This window comes from Mustela lutreola, chromosome 3 (assembly GCF_030435805.1).
Source record: "Mustela lutreola isolate mMusLut2 chromosome 3, mMusLut2.pri, whole genome shotgun sequence".
In the NCBI taxonomy this organism is placed as follows: Eukaryota; Metazoa; Chordata; class Mammalia; order Carnivora; family Mustelidae; genus Mustela; species Mustela lutreola.
The window spans coordinates 69,167,797-69,190,630 of NC_081292.1; the positions used below are offsets into that span (position 1 = coordinate 69,167,797).

A 22,834-nucleotide genomic window follows, 5' to 3' on the forward strand; every position below is an offset into this window, starting at 1 on the left:
CCTCCAAAAGTTCTTTGTGTTTATGTGTGTAATTCTTCTTCCTCTCCTCTTTGTTCCCAAAGTATTCAGAAATAGAATGACCATATAATTTATTGTAAAACTCAGGAAACTTTTCAAAAATAAGAAAGGGTGTTGGTAAGAAGTGTTCTAGGGCAACTGGTATGAATAGAATACAGTATTATCCTATTTACAGAATATTTTGAATTCATCTTTCACTTATAACTGTAGAAAATGATTTATAAACTCCTTCGGCAAGACTTTCATATAAGACTTTTTCTTCTTAGTCCTCATTTGAAAATTATATATAAAGAGAAATGTCATTAGCAGCTATGTGCATTTTTATCCATGAACATAAAAGCTGCAAAAGATAATTATAACAAAATACATTCTTGAACCTTGAACAGTCACCTGTTCCCCCATTTATTTATTCAATCATGGGATAATTACTGATAACTTACTGGACTTGGGATGTATTAGTTAGTAAGACCCACACTTCACTGCCTTGTGAATTTATTATCTGGTGAGCAGACAGGAAATGCGGATATAAGGTTAAAGATGGTTCATGGTGTCATGGAAATACCTAGGAAGAGCACCAAGCCCAGACATAGACTGAGAGAGTGTTTGGGGTCAGCTTCCAGGAGAAACAAGAACTCGATGGTTTCATATTAAAGTGAAGGGAGGTCTACAGTGATGATGTGTGTAACATGGAGAAGGAAAAGATGGGTGAAGAAGTTTTCAAGCAGAGAGGAGAGCAAGCACACAGTCCCTGGGAGAGATCAAGGGAACTAAAAGGAGTTTTGGTGTGGCTGGGCAATTTGCTGGGGCAGACTATAAAAGGATAGCAAATCATCTAGTGCTCAAGGAGGAGACTAATTTGGAATTCCAATCCTGAAGGAGGCAAGAAATAGCAGTGACCTGAATTAAAGAAGTGAGAATGAAGAGATTAGACCATTAGATTTGAGGGAACTTCCAAACACCACATTGTAGTCTTCATATTAGGCAGGATCAAAGAGAACACTGGTTCCCAATGTCTAGATATTTTTAACCAGGTATTTCTGCCTATGAGATCTAATGTGGTTGGTTTGGGCTGCATTGGCAAGTGTGTTGAAGCCCATAGCATTGACAGATGATATCTAAAACTCACGTACTGTTGAGAAGAAGCTGGTTCTCTTCCTCCAGACTTAAGTACCCCACTGAGGGCCTTCCATCATCCTTCATCCCCAGTTCGGGGTTGTGAAAAGGTTTCAGTTGTTTATTTTATATCTCTATCTTTTGTATTGCATTTTGAAAAAAAATTAAATTTTGTTTAAAACAAAAGTATTGTCCTGGGATATCTAAAAATCCCTTGAAAGGTTGAAGCTCAAGGGCAGGTAAGACCACCGTGAAGTTATTCAGGACGTAGTCTATGATTACAACTGTAGTATATATAGATGTAAATATACAAAATGTAACATTAATCAGTTCCAGGAATTAATACTTCACTAGAAGGCCAGTGTCACACACAGACTGAAACTATAGAAATCCTGTGCATTGCAAACTCTTCTCTCAGTGACAGACAACTGGTGACAGAGACACAGCTCCTTACATGATAGCTCCTCCTCTCTTACTCCCTTCCTCTTCCTTTTATTTTTTCTTACATGGCATTGAGACCCTTCCTTTTCCTTTCACATACTGGCCCAGTCCTGACTTCAGTCTATTCCTCTCTCATTGCATATAGTCAAATGGCAGCTGGAGAATTAAAACAAAAAAAATGTTAAAATCATTAGTTACCAAAGGGTCTTTTGGGTTTGGTGCTGGCAACACAGAAGGCAAAATAGTTCCTAAATTTAATCCTGCTTCTTTCACTAGAAATGCATGTATGGATCTGCCTATATATTTTAGTATATAGTTCTGTTAGGGTACAATCGAAAACCAAAATTTTTATTAACCATTCACTGAGTGGGGGACCCTGTGCTAGATGCCAGTGTTTGAAAGATATTACTGCTCCTTTCTTGCCTTTAGGGAAATCACAACCTGGTAGGGGAATTACAACAACGTGCCATGAGATCATGCACAGGCTCGGAAAGGTGTTAGATGATGTTCTGTAGAAGATTCAGAAAAAACCCTTCCTTATGAACTTGAAAATACTTCTGTCAAATTTTTTAGTCTCAATTCCTGTTTCATTGCTATAAATAGGGGTATGTGTGTGCATGCATTCCTGGTAAAAAATATGTTAGGGGTTTTCTGAAGAAAGTCAAGAAATGAAAGAATATTGTGATAAAATATTACTTGAACTCTAAAGGGTCCCTAATTTTCCATGATGTCCTGAGGCCCATCAGCTGCTGCCTCTGTCTTGGTCAGGGAGAAGGTTCTTATGCCCCTCTAATCTGTCATGAAATCATTTTTACAGACCAATGGTCCTTCCTTTGTTTGAGATCACTGCCCCCATGACAATCTGATGAAACTGGAAATCCTCTCATATGCATCTTTTATTCCCATCTTCTGTCAGAGAGTCTGATCAAAAAAGAAAATTCAACAAATAGGAGAAAGTAATGATAATAATTAGCTCTGATTTTAAAAAATAAATAATATTAAATATAAATATTAACTAAATAAAAAATATACTATCATATCACCTGACATTTATCATCTAGCATTTATTAAATGTTTTCTAATTTCAAAACCTTTTTCTAAGCAAAGTGTAGTTATTTGAATCTTCACATCAATCTTTGAGGAGGATTTTATGATCTCCCTTTTATAGATAAGGAAACAGGTCAGAGAGATTGGGTAACTTCTTGGCATAAGCTCAGAAGTGATAAAAATTCACCCCTAGACATTCTGATGCCAAAGCTGGTGTTCTTAACTATATTAAGGAAGAAATGGATCAAAACCCTTTCCAGAAGACCAAGGTTTAAGTTCTATCTTCCCTTAGGTTCTTTTTAAGTACTTACCTAAACTTAGCTAGGAGATATTTCAAATTTTCTATAGTTCAGATTCTTAAGAAAACAACTTGTGCTTTTGTACAACTAAGGAGAAAAAAGAAGGAAGAATGCCATGAAATCTCAGCTTATCTTATTCTATAGATGGTGAACACCAGTAACTTCCCTATAGGTTTTTTCTTGTGTCCCTGCTTTTAAGAACAAAAAGTCTGTCCTGTGATTACCAAGGCAAAAACTCCAAACCCCTAAGATAAATAAATCTCACCATGAAGTTATTTTTAAAGATAGACCACTGATTCTTCTGAATGGACATTTTTGACTCCTTCTTTCTTCCCACTTGATATTTTTATTATGATTTGTTGCTGCCCTACTTTCTCCATTTTTATAGTTCCCTATTACTTTCACTTAAGTTCTCCCTAACCTATAAGCTTTCTATAAAGAGGGTAGGAAAGATATTAAAAATAAGAGGATTTTCCAGGTGGGTTCTCCCAAGCTCTCGACTCTATCGTTACAGTGAAGATTTTAGAGGTACATCTGCGTGGTTCTTAAAAAAATGAAAAGGTATATAAAGGGGAAAGATAGGAAATGGTCCAAGATATGTCACCAGTTTTCATCACCATGGTCCAGATGTGCAGTGGCATTAGAGAATGATACAAAGACCCATGGTGAGATCGATTATGAGTGCACTTAGAGCAGAACATCCCAACTCTTTTTATAAAACCATCAAAAGCACCTGTCCTTTCAAAACTCAAGATACCCTTACATATAATTGTTCCAGGCTAAAAGTATTCATCCCATATTTATAATGTTGTTTTATGGTTTTCTGGGATTCAATTAGTTAACAAGTTAAGGAGAGGACACAACTCCTTGTTCTCTAAATAAACAAACTCTAGCTGAAATAAGACAAGGGGGCAAGGGAGAAAAGTCCATTTCATTTCATGTTGTAAAATTGCTCCAGGAGTTATATTTTTATTAGAATTCTCTAATTTTTATATTTGCTAATTAGATAAATGCTGTTCAATACTTACCAATCTGTAGTATAAACACCTATATAGAATTGTTAAATAAATGATCTCTGAGTGACTTCTGCTTACAGAATAACATTTCACATTATTTTTGGACTAAGAAAAATTAACCATGTAAACTCATCTCAAGAACCTGAGATCATGACCTGAGTGGAAATCAAGAGTCTGCCACTCCACTGACTGAACCACCCAGGCAACCATCAACTAAGAATGTTTTTAAATCATTTTTCACTTGTCTTGATCCACTTGCTATGAAATAGGATAAACAGGAGTGTGTGGGAGGAGGAAGATGCCTAAATATTTAAAATTTTAAATTTCCTTATAAATTAGAAAACTGGTATTTGAAATTATACCAAACTGGATTAACCCAAGATACAATTCCAAGGCAAATAATGTGTCTGGGAGAAGTCATCCTGGTTTCCGAGTTAGTGTCACTGTTTTACCTACAGAAAGATAATAAATCAATATCCTTTAAAAAAAATGGGACTGGGGGCACCTGGGTGGCTAAGTGGGTTAAAGCCTCTGCCTTCTGCTCAGGTCATGATCCCAGGGTTGTGGGATCAAGCCCCGCATCGGACTCTCTGCTTGGCAGGGAGCCTGCTTCCCTTCCTATCTCTGCCTGCCTCTCTGCCTACTTGTGGTCTCTGTCTGTCAAATAAATAAATAAAAATCTTAAGAAAAAAATAGGACCATTTTCTTCCCATGGGAATGACCTGAACCATATAAAGAAAATTTGTGTTATATTTGTATCATTAAAAGAAATGTTTACCTAATTAAAGAAATCTTTCCCTAGAAAACCTACATATTTCTAAGAGTGGAAACAAAACTCACCACATATTCTTCCATCCAGAGGTGGATACTGAACATAATGTATGCACCAGGAGCCCTTCCATGCATGAGAGATAGAGCAACAGCAAACAGGTGAGCCCCTGTGGGGCTGAGATACACATTAGGGAAGATGCCTGATAAACACGTCATCAGATAAGCAAGGCAATTTTAGTAGGTGAAAGTTCTACTTGGAAAATAGCACAAGGTACTAGGATAGAGTGTCTAGGGGGGGCTAAACTGAATTGAGAAATAGGGAAAGACCACTCTAAGAAATAGGATTTGAGCTGGACCTACTAGGTAAGGATCCAGCTGTACAAAGATCTGGAGGAAGAGCACTCTAGGCAGAACACAGAGCAGGTAACCAGATTGGGAAGTTGGAGTGGGCAGCAAGTTAGAGGAAAATCAGAGGGAAATGAGTGTGCAAAGGCAAGAAATAATGCAATGAGATCGGGGGGGGGGGGGGAAGGCAAGAAATGAAAGCAAATCTCCTCAGGCTAATAAAGATGTTATTGATAGGTAGCTCACATTGATAGGATGTATAGAGTTGGGCACCAGGCCTCCATCTAGAGCTCTGTAATTTGAATTCAGCCCACACATACACAGACATCCTGACAATAAGTCCAACCCAGTGTCTCTCAAATTTGTTAAGGTAATGATTATTCCCCCTTTTCTACATGCTCTTCCTCAATTGTCCAGCTTACCCCTCCAGCCCCTAATCTACCAATCTGTAATTCACTCCCAGACTCTGGCACAGCTAGCTTCAAGCAACAGGGTTTTCTAAGGCCCTATTTTGTCCTGGGTTTCTGATTTCAAACACTACCTGCTTAAAAGAAACACCCCTTTCCTTAACACAGAGCCAGAGGGGACCAGCATAGCCAAAAGGGACCAGGGTAACCAAGCCTGTCCACTCAGCTTCCTGCTGAGTGAAGGGAACTGGAAAAAAGGAAGACACCTCCACTTCCCACTGTAGCCTGGTGACTGCTGGATGGAATGAAGGAACTTTGGACAGAAAGAATGATGCCCATAGAATAGAATCCAGAGCCACAGGAGCCTAGGAAAGACAACAAATGCTAGTGGAGGTAAAGGCCAAGGCTGTGGCCTGGCATCATGACGCTGTTCTTCCTCTCCAGCACACATGGGATGCAGCTTTGCTTAGTGTATGAAGTCCTGTATTTTCTCTGGTAAGGCTTACTGTTGGAAGTTGTCTCCACCACTAGACTATAACCTACAGAATCTATGTTGTACTCATCTTTACATCTTCAGTGGGTAGCCCATAGTACTAGTTGCTCAAGTAATATTTATTAAGCAATTAGAGATATACAATCATTTATGTTCAGTGATGTTCATCACAGCATTATAATGGAAAAATCAGAAATTGCTTAAGCATCCAAAGATGAGTTCAGTTTTGGTATAATCATGATACAGAGTATTATATGATTAAAATTATATTTTAGAAAATCATATACAGAAAGTGATTCATAATGAACACCTAAATTTAAGAGGATATAAAATGTGTGTACTAGGATAAAATTGCAAAGAGTGTGTATACGTGTGAGAAGCGGGGGGGGGGGGGTAGAGAGAGAGAGAGAGAGAGAAAACACATTGTATCTTCCATTTCTCCTCCAGATTTATTTTTTACCTTACTTCACAGGTAATGCTTATTGTCCTGGGATTTGGGCACTATGAGTAATTCATTCTTTCTCACTTTCAGAAGTGTTCTTATTTTCTCAATAAATTTTAAAGCCACCCTTTATCTCTGCTTCCATCCAGGAGGCCCTGCCTTATGGACAGAGATAGCCTGGCTTCTAGCAGGTTAGTCCAAGAGGAGCACTGGTAACTGGTTGACAGTAGTGGGAGGCCCAGGAGGTGCAAGAGTTTATTCCCCAAGGTTCATCCCTGCAAAGCCTTTCTGAGTCTGTTGTATCTGTCCACCAAAAGACCAGCCAGCCATCTTCACACAGTTTCTCCACTTCCAGGTCTCAGGAACCTCTTGCTCCCATTATCACCTTAGGCTTCTAGGTACTAACAGGTTCCTGCTCTCTGTACTGTCATTTCTGTTTTCCCCACATCCAACCCATATCTTTGTAAATATCTCTACATGAAACTTTCCTCAGACTGTCCCAATGTGGGTTTGCTGTCTGTGTTCTGCTGACAGCCTAGCTGATTGCTAGCTCGACAAAGCAACAGAGAGAGGCATAAAGACAGAGAAAAAGGGAAAAGGGGTAACCAAAACGTTCTCTGTGGTTATTTTGGTGGAGCAAAAATATAGATGGTATTTGTAAAGTGGCCTCTGTTTCTGTTTTTGTCTTGAAAGTTTTCTAATTTTTCTCTATTTAGCAAGTATTTAATGTTTAGAGAAAAAGTACAAAACAAGGTGCAAATTTGTTGAAAAAACTAATAAATTATTGAAATACCCTTTTTTACCTCTAGAATCAGAGTTCATATTCAAACATGATTCATGTTCAAACTCAAATGTGATGCTTAAGTATATGCTCATTTAAAGAACATTGTTATTTTACTTGCCATTTATTGAACCATCACCATGACATTCTAAATACATTATTTAATTTAATCTTTACAACAACCAAAAGGTAGATGTTATTAATTCTGTTATAGAAAATGAAAACTCAGAGAAATTCTGTCACCTGGTAAGAATTCTGTCACCTTAGGTAAGAAGATGCAAAGCCAAGATTTAAACCCACACTCTCAGCCACTATACTACACTTTCTTCCATAAATAATATAGACATGAACATAGACAAGTTAATTAAAACATGGCACAAAATACCTTTGAGAGCAGAATGTTCTTTTGTTCTAAGAAAAAAAATTAATTGGCCTTTTGATTATGCAAAGGAAGAAAAATTCTGTTCTCCTGTCTTTAGAGAATGGGCCTTGGATAGCAGAGTTACGCTCAAGAGTACTCCTATTAGTAGTGACCACCGGAGCTTAAAGACATGGTGACATCTAGAATTAAAGAGAAAAGTTGCCAGCAGGCTACTCCTGGTAGAGAGGCTGGGCTTCTGAATTCTGAAAGTCACATCTACTAAGTGATGCTTGCATATTTTCTGCATTGTAATACCCACTTGTTATTCCCCAGTCTTCTGTATATCTAGTGAAGTAGTATGGTTGGTTCTCGTCTACTCTGAGACGAATTAACTGTAATCCATTGCCTCACTTAGGATAAAGTGGTGAAAGAGAGCAGAAGAAGGCCAGCAATGATATGGAGCAGAGGCCCAGAGTGACTACTGGCTGAGGGGGGCAGGTGATCTTCAGAACCCACCTTTGGAACATTTATACATTCCCTGGAGATTCCAGGGAATCATGGCACAGAGGGTGATAATCCTGGTGAAAAACTGGATTTCCTGTAGTTAAGCAAGATGGTGGCAGCCATCTTCACACAGTTTCTCCACTTAGAGAGACACATTGAGTATAAAACGGGAAATATGACCTCAGTTTGTGATTAGTTTTTGTAAGTATATAATACAAAATATATGTTTTTAATCTTGGCCAATCTCATAAATTAAAAATTATTCATCGATTTAATCTCTTTGATAATTGAGGATGATAATGAGGCAGAACCTTTATTCAGATGTTTATGGGCAATATGCATTCATTTTAATGTGTTCCACTACTTTTATAGTTTTAGTTTTTAGATTTGAATATTAATATGTCTGAAACTTATTTCCAAATTTTACCCATTTAAGTTCCTTTTTTTTTTAAAGATTTTATTTATTTATTTGACAGACAGAGATCACAAGTAGGCGGAGAGGCAGGCAGAGAGAGAGGGGGAAGCAGGCTCCCCAATGAGCAGAAAGCCCAATGCGGGGCTCGATCCCAGGACCCTGGGATCATGACCTGAGCCAAAGGCAGAGGCTTTAACCCACTGAGCCACCCAGGCGCCCCAAGTTCCATTTTTTATTCTAAACTTTCCAAAATGAATTGAGGTATTCCCTTGTGGAAATTTAAAGTATCATACAGTTGACCCTTGAACAACATGGGTTTAAACTGTGAGAGTCCATTTATACATGGATTTTTTTCAATAAATTACACTACTATAAATGTATTTTCTCCTCCTTAGGATTTTCTTAATAATATTTTCTCTTGCCTAGCTTACTTCATTGTAAGACTACAGTATGCAATACATATAACATGCAAAATATGTTAGTTGACTTTACATTATCAGTAAGGTTTCTGATCAATACGAGGCTCTTAGTAGTTAAATTTTGGAGAAGTCAAAGCTATACATGGATTTTTCACAGCATGGGGATTAGTACCCCTAACTCCCACACTGTTCAAGACTGGACTATACAAATATGTATCTGTTTTTCTTTTAACTTGCCTCAAATTTATGAGAAAATTTATCTTGCAAGATGCATTTTCAAAAGATTGCTGAGATCAAATAAGCCTGAAAATGATTGTGTATAATAACTTCTTAGAAACTCAAAATGTATATCAGTAAATTAAACATCATGAACATCCTGCTTAATACCTTTATACAGCTTACAGGCCTGGAGTTCTTGAGGCCTGGAGTTCTTGAGGCACACCTATAGATACTGCTCTAGTCTTTCTGTTGATTTGTCTCAGTACTGCAATAACAACAAGAAAAAAATAAATGGAATTATCATTGCTTCATAGTAAATGCTACTGTTTTAGGGCAAGGACCCCTAATTTTCACCTTATTTTCAAAATTGCTCTGGCAATTTCAAGCATAGTTTTACTTCCCAAAAATATGAGAATAATTGTGTTACATTCTAAAATCTTCCCCATTAGTATCCTCATTTTGCTCACATGAATGTATGATTAATTGGAGATAAAATTTGCATACTGAAAACAGTAAATCCTCTAATTCAGAAACTTTGTATTTCACTCAATTTATTTAACTCTGTATTTACCATCTACAGTAATAGATTTCAGTTTTCTTCACATAATTCCTACACACTTTTGTTAACTTATTCCTAAATATTTTACATTTTGATTTTTACTAGGAATCAAACTGTTACCCATTATTTTTAGGTGATCATTAATATATAGTAACTTCAAAATTTTTTATTACTTCATAATCTGCCTTATTATCCAACATCCATATTAGTTCTAACAGTTTTTATAGTTGATTCTGTTCTGTTTAACCAAAAGAAAAATAACAAAGATACTTGTCAGCTAATTACCAGTATCTATATGCATTATACATTTTTTCTTGCCTTATTATATTGGGTAGAATTTCTGGAGAAAAATTTACCAATAGTGTTGATAGTCATATATTTGCCTTACTCTTAATTTATATCAAATGACTCTAATGATTATCTACAGCAGAGGACAGCAGACTAAGATAATGATGTGGGGCTAATGGGCCAAGGGGTATTGTCGTTTTCCTCAGACTACATCTAATTGAATTTGCTTTACAAAGCAACATGACTTTTGATAAGCAAGAGGAAACTCAGTATGACATGACTGGGAAAAAACTGGAGAAATCAAACTTGCTGATTCCTTCATATACTCCTAGATATTCTCACTGCAATTACCAAACACATATATATTTGAATTTGGGCATTAAATATAAACAAAAACACCAGAGTTGTTTCTAATCTTACAAATAGCACTGCAAGAGCTAAAAGTGTATGTATGTGTTTTCATGTGGGCCACATGCATATGAGAGTATATTGGCAGGATATTAACTTATCCCTGTCCTAATCCAGGTCTTTGTCTTTATTTATAATCACATGAGGTCAGTGTCAATACAGAGTATCACTTCCACTATCTTATCCCCAAAATCCTTGTTAAATTTGGTCTGCACACAAAAGTTAGACTGTTTTATCTGAAATACAAACTCAACTGAGTATGCTGATCAAACCCTTAAATACTCATCTATCTGTTGGGTTAATTTAAGCTCCTGAGTTGGCATACAAGGCTCTAATGGTCTGATCCCATATCTAGCCCTAGCTCTCAGTTTGATGCTCTGCCTTCCACCTGTACGTGCTCTGACTCACATCTGTACTTGCAGTTCCCGGCACACATTCGTAGGACATGTGCAGAATGCCTTTGCCATCTTCGCCTCGTTCCCCCATCAGATTCAGCAGAGGTGCCACCTCCTTCAAGAAGCCTCTCCCATCTTCTTGTCTTCTCCTGCACTGGTCAAGTCAGGTTAACTTTATCTGTGGTCCAGAAAGACTTGTGTCTATTTCTATTACTGCATTTAGATTGTTTTTATAAGCAGGGGCTATAATGTCTATGAAGATGAGATCAGTGGCTGTGTTTTATTTTGCATTTGTATTCTCTGTCCCTAGCATGGTGCTTGGTATACAGAGAGTGCTCATAAGAGTTTCTTTTAAACTAAAGCAAGAAACAAAAACAATGATATTTTTTAAACATGTTATTCAAATTTATTGTTTCTTTTTAAGAGTTCTGTTGCCACTTATGCACCAGGAATCACATCTCATTCATGAACCAGGAATCATATCTGAAGTCTTCAGATTGTATTTTTTACAACACATATTCCTGATGTTTCTCCCTCTAAATCATGTCTTAAAATGTTCCCCTACTGATTAAATTCTTTGGGGGAAATATTATATATGTGGATAAGTTGCAATCAAATTGCTTTTCATAAAACAAAACTTTTTAAAGCCATTTTTAAAAGGAAAATTAATCTTTTTAATTTAATACTCATAATAATTCATATTAAATAGTGATATTTAATCATTTAACTTAGTCACAGCATGTTAAAAGGAGTTACACCTAATTTGGGCACAAATGTTTCTAGGATTCTAGGATTCTAGGAAAGTAGGAGTCCATATACTGAACATTTATTAAACATTTATTATGTATCATGCTTACTGCTTTACATAACAAACTTAATCCTCAGAAAGCCTCTATTAGTTGAGTGCCATTATTCTAATTACAAATGAGGAAATTGAGTCTCAAAGAGGTTAAATAATTCTGCTTCTTTTTAGGAGTTAGATTTGCCAAAATAATTGAGCTTCTTCATAAATATCTTCTACTTCTCTGAGGTCTTACCTTCTACATTGTAAGAATTTCCCTCTTTTTCTTTTCATTAGAAACTTTATTATAGAGATGAAAAGTCTAGTTTATGCAGCCAAATATGATGAATCAGATAGGAAATAACTTTTGTTATACTAGTTTCCTGTAAGTATGCTCTTGTGAAAGACAGGCAGATCCATGATGATTTTAGACTCTGAGGAGCAGTCACTGATCACTTGAATAATGCACTCAGTGGATCCTTCCTTCAACACATGAAGTCTTTCTTCACTATAAATATTCCGTATGTACCATACATAACTCAAATATCCTCAAGCTTTATCCATCTGAAACATAGTTAAGACACAGAAAGCAATCAAAAGTGCTTTGAACCTATTTAGAGTTCATATTAAACAGAAGACAGTGCACTGGAGTTCATTTACCTTGCTGATCTGTAAACCTCCTTTCCTTACTCACAAAACATTTACTCCATAAATCTCCTTTCCTTACTCACAGAACATTTATACCTATGTAGCACTTGCTTTTGGCAAGTTTATTTGTGTTGTTTTAAAGTTCATTTCACATAAATAGCAGAAAATAACCAGAGAGAAAAGAGGCCACTCCTCTCAGATATACTGACAATCACAAGAAATGGCAGTTGAGGGCAAGGGAAGATATGAGGAAACTGCAGAAGCATGTAAAATGCCAATAGCAATTAGCAAACCATTTAAAGTATGTCTAATATCAACCTATTAGGTTATCTTTCAAGTTGAAGGGGAAATGAACCCTCTACACTACTGGTGGCAATGCAGATTGGTACAGCCACTCTGGAAACCCATATGGAGGTTCCTCAAAAAATTAAAAATAGAGCTACCCTATAACCCTAAGCAATTGCACTAGTAGGTATTTATCCAAAGGATACAAGAATAGTGATCCAAAGGAGCACATGTACCCCAATGTTTATAGCAGCAATGTCCATGATAGCCAAACTATGAAAAAAGCCCAGATGTCCATCGACAGATGAATGGATAAAGAAGAAGTGGTATAATTATACAATGGAATACTACTCAGTCATCAAAAAATGAAATCTTACCATTTCAACAAATGGAACTAGTGGGAATTATGCTAAGCAAAATAAGTCAGAGACAGACAATTATCATATGATTTCACTCATATGTGGAATTTAAGAAACAAAACAGAGGGTTATAGGAGAAGGGAGGGAAATATAGAAGAGACAAACCATAAGAGACTCTTAACTATAGCAAACAAACTGACGGTTGCTGGAGGGGAGGTTGGTGGGGAGATGGGGTAACTGGGAGATGGGTATTAAGGAGGGCACGTGATGTAATGAGCACTGGGTGTTGTGTGCAACTGACGAATCACTGAACTCTACCTCTGAAACTAATAATACACTGTATGTTAATTAATTGAATGTAAATAAAAGAATTTTTTTAAAAAACGATTTTCTTTCAAGTCAAAATGTTCAAATAAGGATTTTATGAGAACAAGAACTTCGGATCAGTACTTATGGCTTCAGGTCAGGATTCTGTAAAGTGTTCCTCCACTGGTAATGACATATTGAAATTGCAATAAAGCTGTTTAAGACAAAGTATAAAGCAAATCTTAAAACAGTACTATAATATTACAGATAAGGAGTTGCAGCAGATAACAAATATGTTTTAATTAAAGGAAGCAAATGGTCTCAAGACTGAAGCTTGCAGCAAACCTAGTCCTAGACATTAACTTCACAGGCAAGGTCTTCTTGAACATGGCTTATTTTCTTCCTTTCTCAAGTCTGCTTGAGGCTAAATAACTTTCCTTATCTGATGCTGTATGGAATAAGTGCGTTGTGTTCTTTTAAATAGCTGTTTGGTAGGGCACGTGCATGTATCTTTGTGTGTGCGGTTAACTAATCTTTTTACGGCAAGAAACTGCTATTGCTGATGAATTGATTTCATTTAATCAAATTAACTCTGTTAGTTACATGAAAGATTAGGCACTATTATCTTATACTGGTATGCAGAGAGTTACGCAGGAGTACGGAATGTACGTTGAGGGCCAATTACATATGAAGAACCACTGATAATTATCAGAGCTGGTTAATATTTCTGAATTATTAAGTCTGACAGCATAATCCTACTTTCTATGTTGTTTAGTCTATTGATACCAGATGCTTAATGCATAGTAACATGTGACAGGGTAATAGAAGTTAAGGCTGTTCTGCAAAATAAAGAAAATTACTGTGTGGAACATGAAATGAAGCAGGCAGAAACTGAAAGTTAGAATTCGTTTTAAACAAAAGGGTGGCTGTAAGTCTGAAATGTATTAAACTTCAAACATTATTGTACCTTATTTCTGTGTGCAGTGGTGTATGGATAGAGGTTGCCTTCCACCACAACAGCTGGTTAGGGATTAGCTGTTCTCCTATCATAGTTACTCTTTGACAAAGGCCATTTAAACAGGGACATAATAATACACCTTCCCTCAAATGCTGAAACTGCTGTGTATCCCTTCTAACAGCTCATATCCCAACGTCATTGGAATTTTCTCACCTGAGAGGGCATTGTTTTGGGTCCATTGGTCATTTGCCATGAATGTGATGTTTAACACCAGTTCAGGGAGGGTGTAGATCAGCTTTTTTTCTTAAGTACTCAAAACCAGTTCCTATAAAGCAGCATCAGAGATGAATGAGAACCATGTACATGACTACATTTTTTAAAAATGCTAGTTATTAAATTCACTTGGTGGCACAAGGGAGAAAAATTCACAAAGGCCAATTAGACATGATATAGTATACATGATTATAAAAGCAGATTAATATTCCTGAATTGACTCTGAGAGTACAATCATGATATTTTCTTCTTTCTTCTATTGATACCAGATGTTTAATACAAAGTAAAATGTGACTGTAACTTTATCTGCTGTATGTGTGGTTAGAAAACACAAAAAGTACATGCTATCATTGTGAATATAAAGACACACATAACATGTAAGACAAAACAGATGTCTTCTTCAAGATTTACTCTCATTTGAAGTAGGTGAATCCCCCATAGAAAGTCTGGGTAAAAGGGAATTTTCTATGACAAACTGGATTGAATTTCACTTCTTGGATAATAAAATGTGTCACTTTTGTTAATTGGTATTATTAGTTGCAGAGATGACAGGATGTGATGTATCAGACTCTACCCACATAAAGGGAAATTTCAGTTGGTACCAGCCCTGGTTTGTGAAATTTCTTGATAATAAGAGTTAAATAATGATATAAAGTATGCTAAGTATACTACATATGTTATTTAGCTTTTAAATGCTAAGTATACTACATATTTTAACTTAATCTTCATAATAACCCTGTGAGGTAGGAACTATCATTGTCTTCATTTTAAAGATTAAGAATAGATATAAATAGGTTAAGCAATTTGCCCAGTATCATACAGATAGTAAGTGGCAGAACTGAGACTTGAAACCAGGGGATCTGGTTTTTGAAGCCACAGTCTTAAATATACATTAATACTATCACTATCCCCAAAACCCTCATTCTTCCTCTTTCCCTTACCTCCAGCCTAACACTGTTTAGAACACAAAGTCATGACTCTAGCTGATGGGGAGAAGTAGAAAGCTTCTATCTTCTTGCTAATAGAACATGGAGGGGGGAAAAAAAGATGAAACTATTATCACAGGCATACATCTTTGTATGCTCTAATTCCTTAACAGTGGTTTATGCTTTTTGGATAAGTGATCTCTTTCTAGTAAAACAGGATCTCTTATTTACCAGACCACTCAATTCTATCATCATTCATAAGCTAGAGGCCTACACAGTCATCAAATAGCTACGCAATAATGGAAACAGAAAAATGTTGAGACCATAGATGTCTTTTACTAATTCCAGATCATGGCAGTTAGTCCTACACAAATGGCAACAGTGTTTGTATCAGCATTTGTTTACCTTGAGATTAAAAACAAACAAACAAACACAAAATTCCAAAGAATTCTAGATTATTTATATAGAAGACAGTCAAATTCCATAGGGTTTCTTTTGCCACTTACTGTTCTAGTTTTAATTTCTGAAAGATAATTTTAGATAGAGAAGATATTATCTTAGCAAGATATTTTAAAAAAATAATTGTTTGGTATTTATAATGTGATAATAATTCTTGTTCAAATTTGTTTTTATGTAGTTTATATTCTTACAACTCTCATTATAATTTCTTTTAGGAGTAGGAAAGTCCTTGAAAACAAATGTCATGAAAAGAAGGGAAGGTGCACTATATAACAAAAATTTATGCATTTGGTTCTTTGATAAAGTAAAAATTTTTCCTGATAATATTACTATTATCTTATAAATTTGGATATTTAAGTCTCTGGTAAAGCCAAAGAAGAGTATATATAATTGGAAATTTCCACAAATAAAAACAGTTTAAAAGTGAATATCTTCTAGAAGCTGATGGTATGTCATAGAATTTGCACATGTTTTCTTAAGGTTTCTTCAGTTAGAAAAAAATTAAATCATAATTTCTCCACTTTTTATAAACTTTATTATCTAGTGCATTCTATTACTAGTTGACAACTTTGAGAGAAGGTAAATTATTCAGATATTTAATCCATTTTTTCATCTGAGGATCTTCAATCATGTTGTGACCTGGTATATTACTTTCAAGTGCAGAGTTGTATAGGATGTGGTGTATTCTGATATATTGGAAATGAATATAATGTACTCTCAATACTTAATAAATAAAATTGTTCTCAAATAAGATAAACTAATGAAAGTTTGATTACTTAGAAAAATACCTCCCAAATCAAAGCCCCCAGAAAATCTTATTTACTCTATCTTTAACATGTATCCAGAATTTGACCACTTCTTACTTCAGCCTCCCAGGCAACCACCTGAGAGCCTTTGTGTATTCTTACCTAGTCTGCCAAGAATGCAAAGCCCTGACCACTCCTCACTTGAGACATGTTTTAGGGTTATAATTGCAGTGAGCAACCTGAAGGGATGGGGCAAAGTCACCCTCCAGGACAAAGAGCAGGTTTACTTATTTCCTACTACTATAAAAGAGATGGATTTCCTTAGTTCAGTGTTCCTCAGCTGCAACACATGCCCACCAATTATATAGCATTCATCTGGGCCCATCCATAATGCCTCCAAGGGACTTGGCAGGACAAGGCAAACCAACACAAACATGAAGCTCATGCTGCTTGTTATGCCATGAGTAATAAAGTCCTTTGTCTCTGACCCAAGAGTCTCATGTCTTCTGCCAGAATCTATGAAACACTTGCAGCTTAAAAATTACTATATAAGTAGGGTAAAATCACATCCCAGACCCCTGACATTCAAATAACCCTTTCTTACCTGGATGATTGCAATAGTTTCCCCATTGGTCTCCCTACTTGTGTCCCTTTGCTGTCTGTTCTCAACACAATATTCAGAATAATTTTGTTAAACATAAGTCTAGCTATTCATTCCTCCATGTAAAACTCTTCAGTAGATTCTTATCTTACTCAGAATGAAAGTCAAAGTCTTTCTGTGAGCCAAAAGGCTCAATGTTAGCTCTCTTGACTTTATCTCTTATTTTCATCTGTGTTCCATCTTAACTATCCTCTTGCCACCAGGCACACTCCACTGTCCCTCAGTTGTTCACTAGGTTAGCTCCCTCACTTCCTGTAGGTATTTACTCATTTTCCTAGGAAAGTTTTCCCTTCCCATCCTACATAAAACTTCCACAAATCTACTGCTGTCCCTATCTGTCTGCTGTCTCTCAGCATTTCACATTTTCTTTCCTTGTTTTATTTTTTACTTCTTAGCCCTTATTACTCATTTATTTTATTTATTTTCAGCCTCCCTCACTCAGGTAAGATATAAGATCTGTGAAGGGAGGGAATATTTCACTTCTATATTTTCAATATTTAGAAACTCACAGTAACTGATACATAGTAGCACGACATATATGCTGTATGAATGAATGAAGAGGGCTTGATAAAGTAATCAATGAATAACTGAATACAAAAGAATAGGAAGTATATTCAATACCCTAACCTATTGAAGCAAAAGATGGACCAAAGGATAGTAGATGATTCTTTCTAGAAATTAATGTTGCATAAGATATCATTCCAAAACTTATTGGCTTAAAACAACAATTTATTATTGTTTCTCACAGTTCTGTGGTTTGACCATCCTTAGCTGGACAGCTCTTGACTGGGGTCTCTCATGTGCTTGTGGTCAGATGGAACACAGGGCTAATTATCTAACATGGGCTGAATATTTAAAGTGGCTCACTCATAGAACTGGCAGTTGGTGCTGGCTCTTGGCTGGAAGTTCAGGTGAGAATGCAACTAGAGCACCTATCCAAGGTTGCTGGGTTCTGAAAGAAGCATCCCAAAGCCAGTATTCCAAGACTCAGGAAGAAGAAACTGCCAAGCCTATGAAGGGCTACCCACAGAACTTACTCAGCATCAATTCTACTACAGCCTCTTGGCTGGAGCAGCCACAGGACTCACCCAGAGTGACTGAGTCTTTATCCCCTGGATAAAGACATAGACTCCTACCTTTTCATGGATAATAGCAAGAGAAATGGAGATACTGTTGAAGCTATCTTTGAAAAATGCAGTCTGCCCAATGATATTCAAAGAAGAATGAACTATGAGATTAAGAAATTATAAATTGGGATGCCTGGGTGGCTCAGTTGGTTGGACGACTGCCTTCGGCTCAGGTCATGATCCCGGAGTCCCGGGATCGAGTCCCACATCAGGCTCCCAGCTACATGGGGAGTCTGCTTCGTTCTCTGACCTTCTCCTGGCTCATGCTCTCTCTCACTGTCTCTCTCTCAAATAAATAAATAAAATCTTTAAAAAAAAAAAAAGAAATTATAAATTTAGCAATCTTTACATAGCCTGAGTAAGGAAACAGACCCTGATTTTAGTAGGAAAAAGTGACCCATTAATTAGAAAGTTGGACTTACTTTGTCATAGGAAACATTCATGAGAATTTTTTTTTCCCAGTCTAAGGGATATTACTTCTTAAAACCATCCATTTCCTAATGTTTTTTCTTCTTCCCTTGCCAAATCGCACATCTGACTCACTATTGATACCCTCTAATAAAGAGTTAAAATATTTCTTGCTTGAGAAGGAAAATTAACACATTGGCATTTTGAGCCATCCCTTGTCATTTTATTCAATGTGAATCAAATTCCAGAAAATCTGATCTGTTCTGACCCATATAAAATAAAATTTCTCCACCCACAAAACCAGAATCCCTTGAACTCACTAACAAACTATCACCTTGTCAGGTGTGGTATCTGGAACCAACTAATCATCTGTACCATATTTATCTTACCTCAAACTAAGGTTCTTGGAGATTCAACATTAAGTATCATTTTTCTTATAAAGCAGAGGACAATTCTATGGAAAATTGTCCATTTAAACCACAAAAAATTCTACTACTCTCAGTTGTCTATTCAATATAAGATGTAGTTATTTTGTCTAATATTACACAGATCTGGAAATAGGATTTGATTTATTTTTATTATTTTTTTAAGATTTTATTTAGTCATTTGACAGAGAGAAATCACAAGTAGATAGAGAGGCAGGCAGAGAGAGAGAGAGAGGGAAGCAGGCTCTCTGCTGAGCAGAGAGCCCGATGCGGGACTCGATCCCAGGACCCTGAGATCATGACCTGAGCCGAAGGCTGCGGCTTAACCCACTGAGCCACCCAGGTGCCCCTAGGATTTGATTTATTAAAAATTTACATTCATTGAGTTCTTACTACATGCTAGGCATTTTGTTAAATACTTCATATGCATTATCTCACAAATGCATGAGTTCTATTATTTTCAATCTTTTGCAGATAAAAAAAGCTACAGCAAAGCTGAAGAACTTGTTATAAGCTACTTGGCTAGTGGTAGGTACTAAATGGCCATATTTCTTTAATTATTTCTCCACAGACTACCTCACTTTATATTTTTTTCTTCTTTGTAAATTTTATGTAACTTAAGAAAATAAAAATTAATTAAAAATCTGTTTATGTCTACAGTGCTAATGTCAACATTTAGTGTGATTTCTATTTTACATATGTATTAAATGTAACAATATTATTTATATATTTTTATATATACGTACATATCTATAATCGTAATATACTTTAAAAACTTAAAAGGAGTCTCTAAAAACCTCAAATTAAATTTAGCTAATTAGAAATTCACCTTTATTTGATGTTGTTTACCAAAAAAAATTGAAAGAAAAATAAATTCTATTATCCCTGCATCAGAGGTTGTAACCTATGGTCTTGGGAAGGTTAGCCTGCCTGATTTAATGATTTATATTCTGCTAATTTGAGAAGAAAAAACAGCCATTTATAGAAGTCCAATTTAGCAGAACATCTGATTAAACTAGTTACTTATTAGTAGTAAAAATATAAAATCATTTGGAATTAGTGTTATCAATGCTTTTATAAATCGTGTTAAGATAAGATCTGAAAAGCTGATCTGCCTGATATTTGGAAGCTCTTAGAATTCTTTGCCTGGTCAAGATGCTCTGATATTAGGTTAGTGAGAGATAGTTTCTCTTGACATAATATCCAATCAGAAAAAAATTCGTTATTCATAATACTATCTGGAGTTATGTCTTTCTTTTAAAAAAATAAAAGTTTTAGTAAGTTACTACAGTGTCAATGTGCAGTGACACAACTTTCATTAAAACAAAGTAAAAAAGTATAAGAAATCCTACTGATACACTGAAGAGCTACACAGTTATCCCCTACTGCCAATTCTTGTTGGACATCTTACTTAAACTTACAGGAACACTCTAGTTGCCCATTTTACCTCTCGATTTTGAATGAGACTCATTATTTCTGATGCATTTCCATAGATAAAACTGCTTGAAACAGAACTGTTTTAGTAGGATTTCTGCCTCCATATGGCTGAGATTCAAAATGAATACAACTACACATCTGTCAGATGCAACTCATTTTTTAATGAGGCTTCAGAATGTTGCTACATTTCTGTTTGCTGGTTTTGCAGTGTGGCATTACTTCTCTTATGAGCTCAGTAAACTGACCATTTTTCTTATCCTTTCTTATTTTCATTCATTTATTTACCTTAATCTGTCAAAAACCTAATGCATCATTCATGCCTTGAGGCATGTGACATGTATAAATACACAGCACCATTTACCACCTCGCCCCTTTTCATTCCTTCAAAGTAACCATTGCTTATAAAAACTGAACACTTCAGTTATTGGATGAAAAAATTACTTGATGATGCTCAGAAGACAAGTATAAAAATAAGAATCCTTAGAGAGATCTCATTATATTTCATTTTATCTATAAATGTACAAACTGTGTATAAACAGCAAGTGATTTGATGAGCAGTTCAAATATACAGTATATAAAGGCATATAAAAACAGCACATTTGGTCAAATTTACATAGAATGACTGTAATTCAAAAAGTCATGTTGGAAAGGACTTAAATTTCTTTGTTCAACAACGTCTTCCTTTACTGGTCAACTAGTATTTTGTGGAAATCTGAAAAAACTCAAGGAAGAAATACATGAAAATCAATGGTTCTTGCATAAATCACATAAATTCCTTGTATGATTATCAACAACATGATATAAGAAATAGTCTTAATATCTTCCTCTCCTAAACCTTAGTTGGCTGGGATTTACATACTAACTGAAGAAGATCAGTCAGCCTTCTGAACAATTTGCTTATTTTATTCCCCCAATGACCACCACTGAAGAGTGTGTGAAGATGACTTTCATCACTTTCATGATTGCTTGTCATGCTCTAGAAGACTGAAATAATGATTGTTTCCAGAATTCATAACAGATGTGCACTGTGATGTTTATTTAAATTCAGGTAACTGTCTATCTTCCAGAGAATTTATTGTGATGATTTTACTTTACCATTTTAGATTTGGGGTAAACCTTCTCCCCCATTACATTGACCATGCTCCTTGCTCCTTAATTCTTACCATACTTAACTTATAAATTGACTTCTCCACAAATAGCAAGTAAGAAGAGCAGGCACCAGAGTTATCCTAATAATTGTTCTTAGTAAATATTCTTGCATTTTGGTCCTTCATATACATACCAGCAAAACTTGGGGCAGAGCAGGAGGATTTTTTTACGCCTAGCGACTCCCTTTAAGGAGCACCTGGTGCCCAGTCGTGTAGAGTGTTGTCAGTGACAGGCTCCAGGTCTCAGCTCCTTTTTAAGGTATATCTTAGCTTCAGAGAGGGCCTCATATGAGAGCACACACATCTGAAGTTGTTCACACTTAGTGACTATGTGAAGTAGGGATATAATGACCTGGATGATTTGCCCCAACAAGGGACACTCTGATGGTTGATCTGTAATCCAGAGTTCCCTGTAATGTTCAAGTCTCTCTTGGTCTTACACTGCCGTTGGACTTCTGCCCAAATCTGTTCCCTTTCACTTTCTTCCATAAATGTTGATCTCCAATAAATATTTTACACCCCAACTGTATCTTAGCATTTGCTTCTAGAGAGCTTAACCTGTAACAGTAATTTTAGCTCTTCTGTCATTGTAACAACATTAAAGGAACCTGTCCTGTGACCCTGAAGTTGAAGACTGGGAATAAAATCCGAAGATAAAGATAACAATAATCTAGTATCGAAGAACTGGGATCCTAGGCTGTCCTCTTCCCAGTCTTGCTTGAAGAGGCTAAACTGGCCTTGTTATACCTAGCCATCACCCCAGGACCCACTCTCTACTCACCAAAGAGACAGGAAGGAAGCATTTGGCAGGACTGCTGCTCTGTTTCCATCCCCAGTATAATTGGACAATGGTGGGGAGTGTGAGCCCTACCTTAGGACAGGGCACCAAAAAAAGCAATTATGGAAATATGTGATATCTGCAAAAACAAAACAAAACAAAACAAACTCACGTTCATTCCCCAACTGATCTGCCATTATGCTTTTTTAACAGAACAAGGACATAGGAAGAGAGAAATGGAAATTGGGCAAAACAAAATAACCTGTACTAATGCTTCTTGGTGTGGCAAGGGTGTATGAGTTTCTTGTTAGTCAAATGGACACAGCTTAGTTGTCATGCTTAGATCGTCTTATGAGTTCCCCTGTTCC

At 36.1% G+C, this 22,834-nt stretch overlaps 1 long non-coding RNA gene across 1 annotated transcript in view; it reads right to left on the reverse strand.

Moving 5' to 3' along the window:
• Nucleotides 1–11,551: 11,551 nt before the first annotated feature.
• LOC131826778 (uncharacterized) overlaps nt 11,552–22,834 on the reverse strand; it is a 62,227-nt gene continuing 50,944 nt past the window's right edge. The window contains exons 3-4 of the long non-coding RNA XR_009351742.1: nt 14,292–14,403; nt 11,552–12,086 (exon numbers count right to left, since the gene is read on the reverse strand). This is a non-coding gene — a long non-coding RNA (uncharacterized LOC131826778). The remainder of the gene's footprint in view (nt 12,087–14,291; nt 14,404–22,834) is intronic.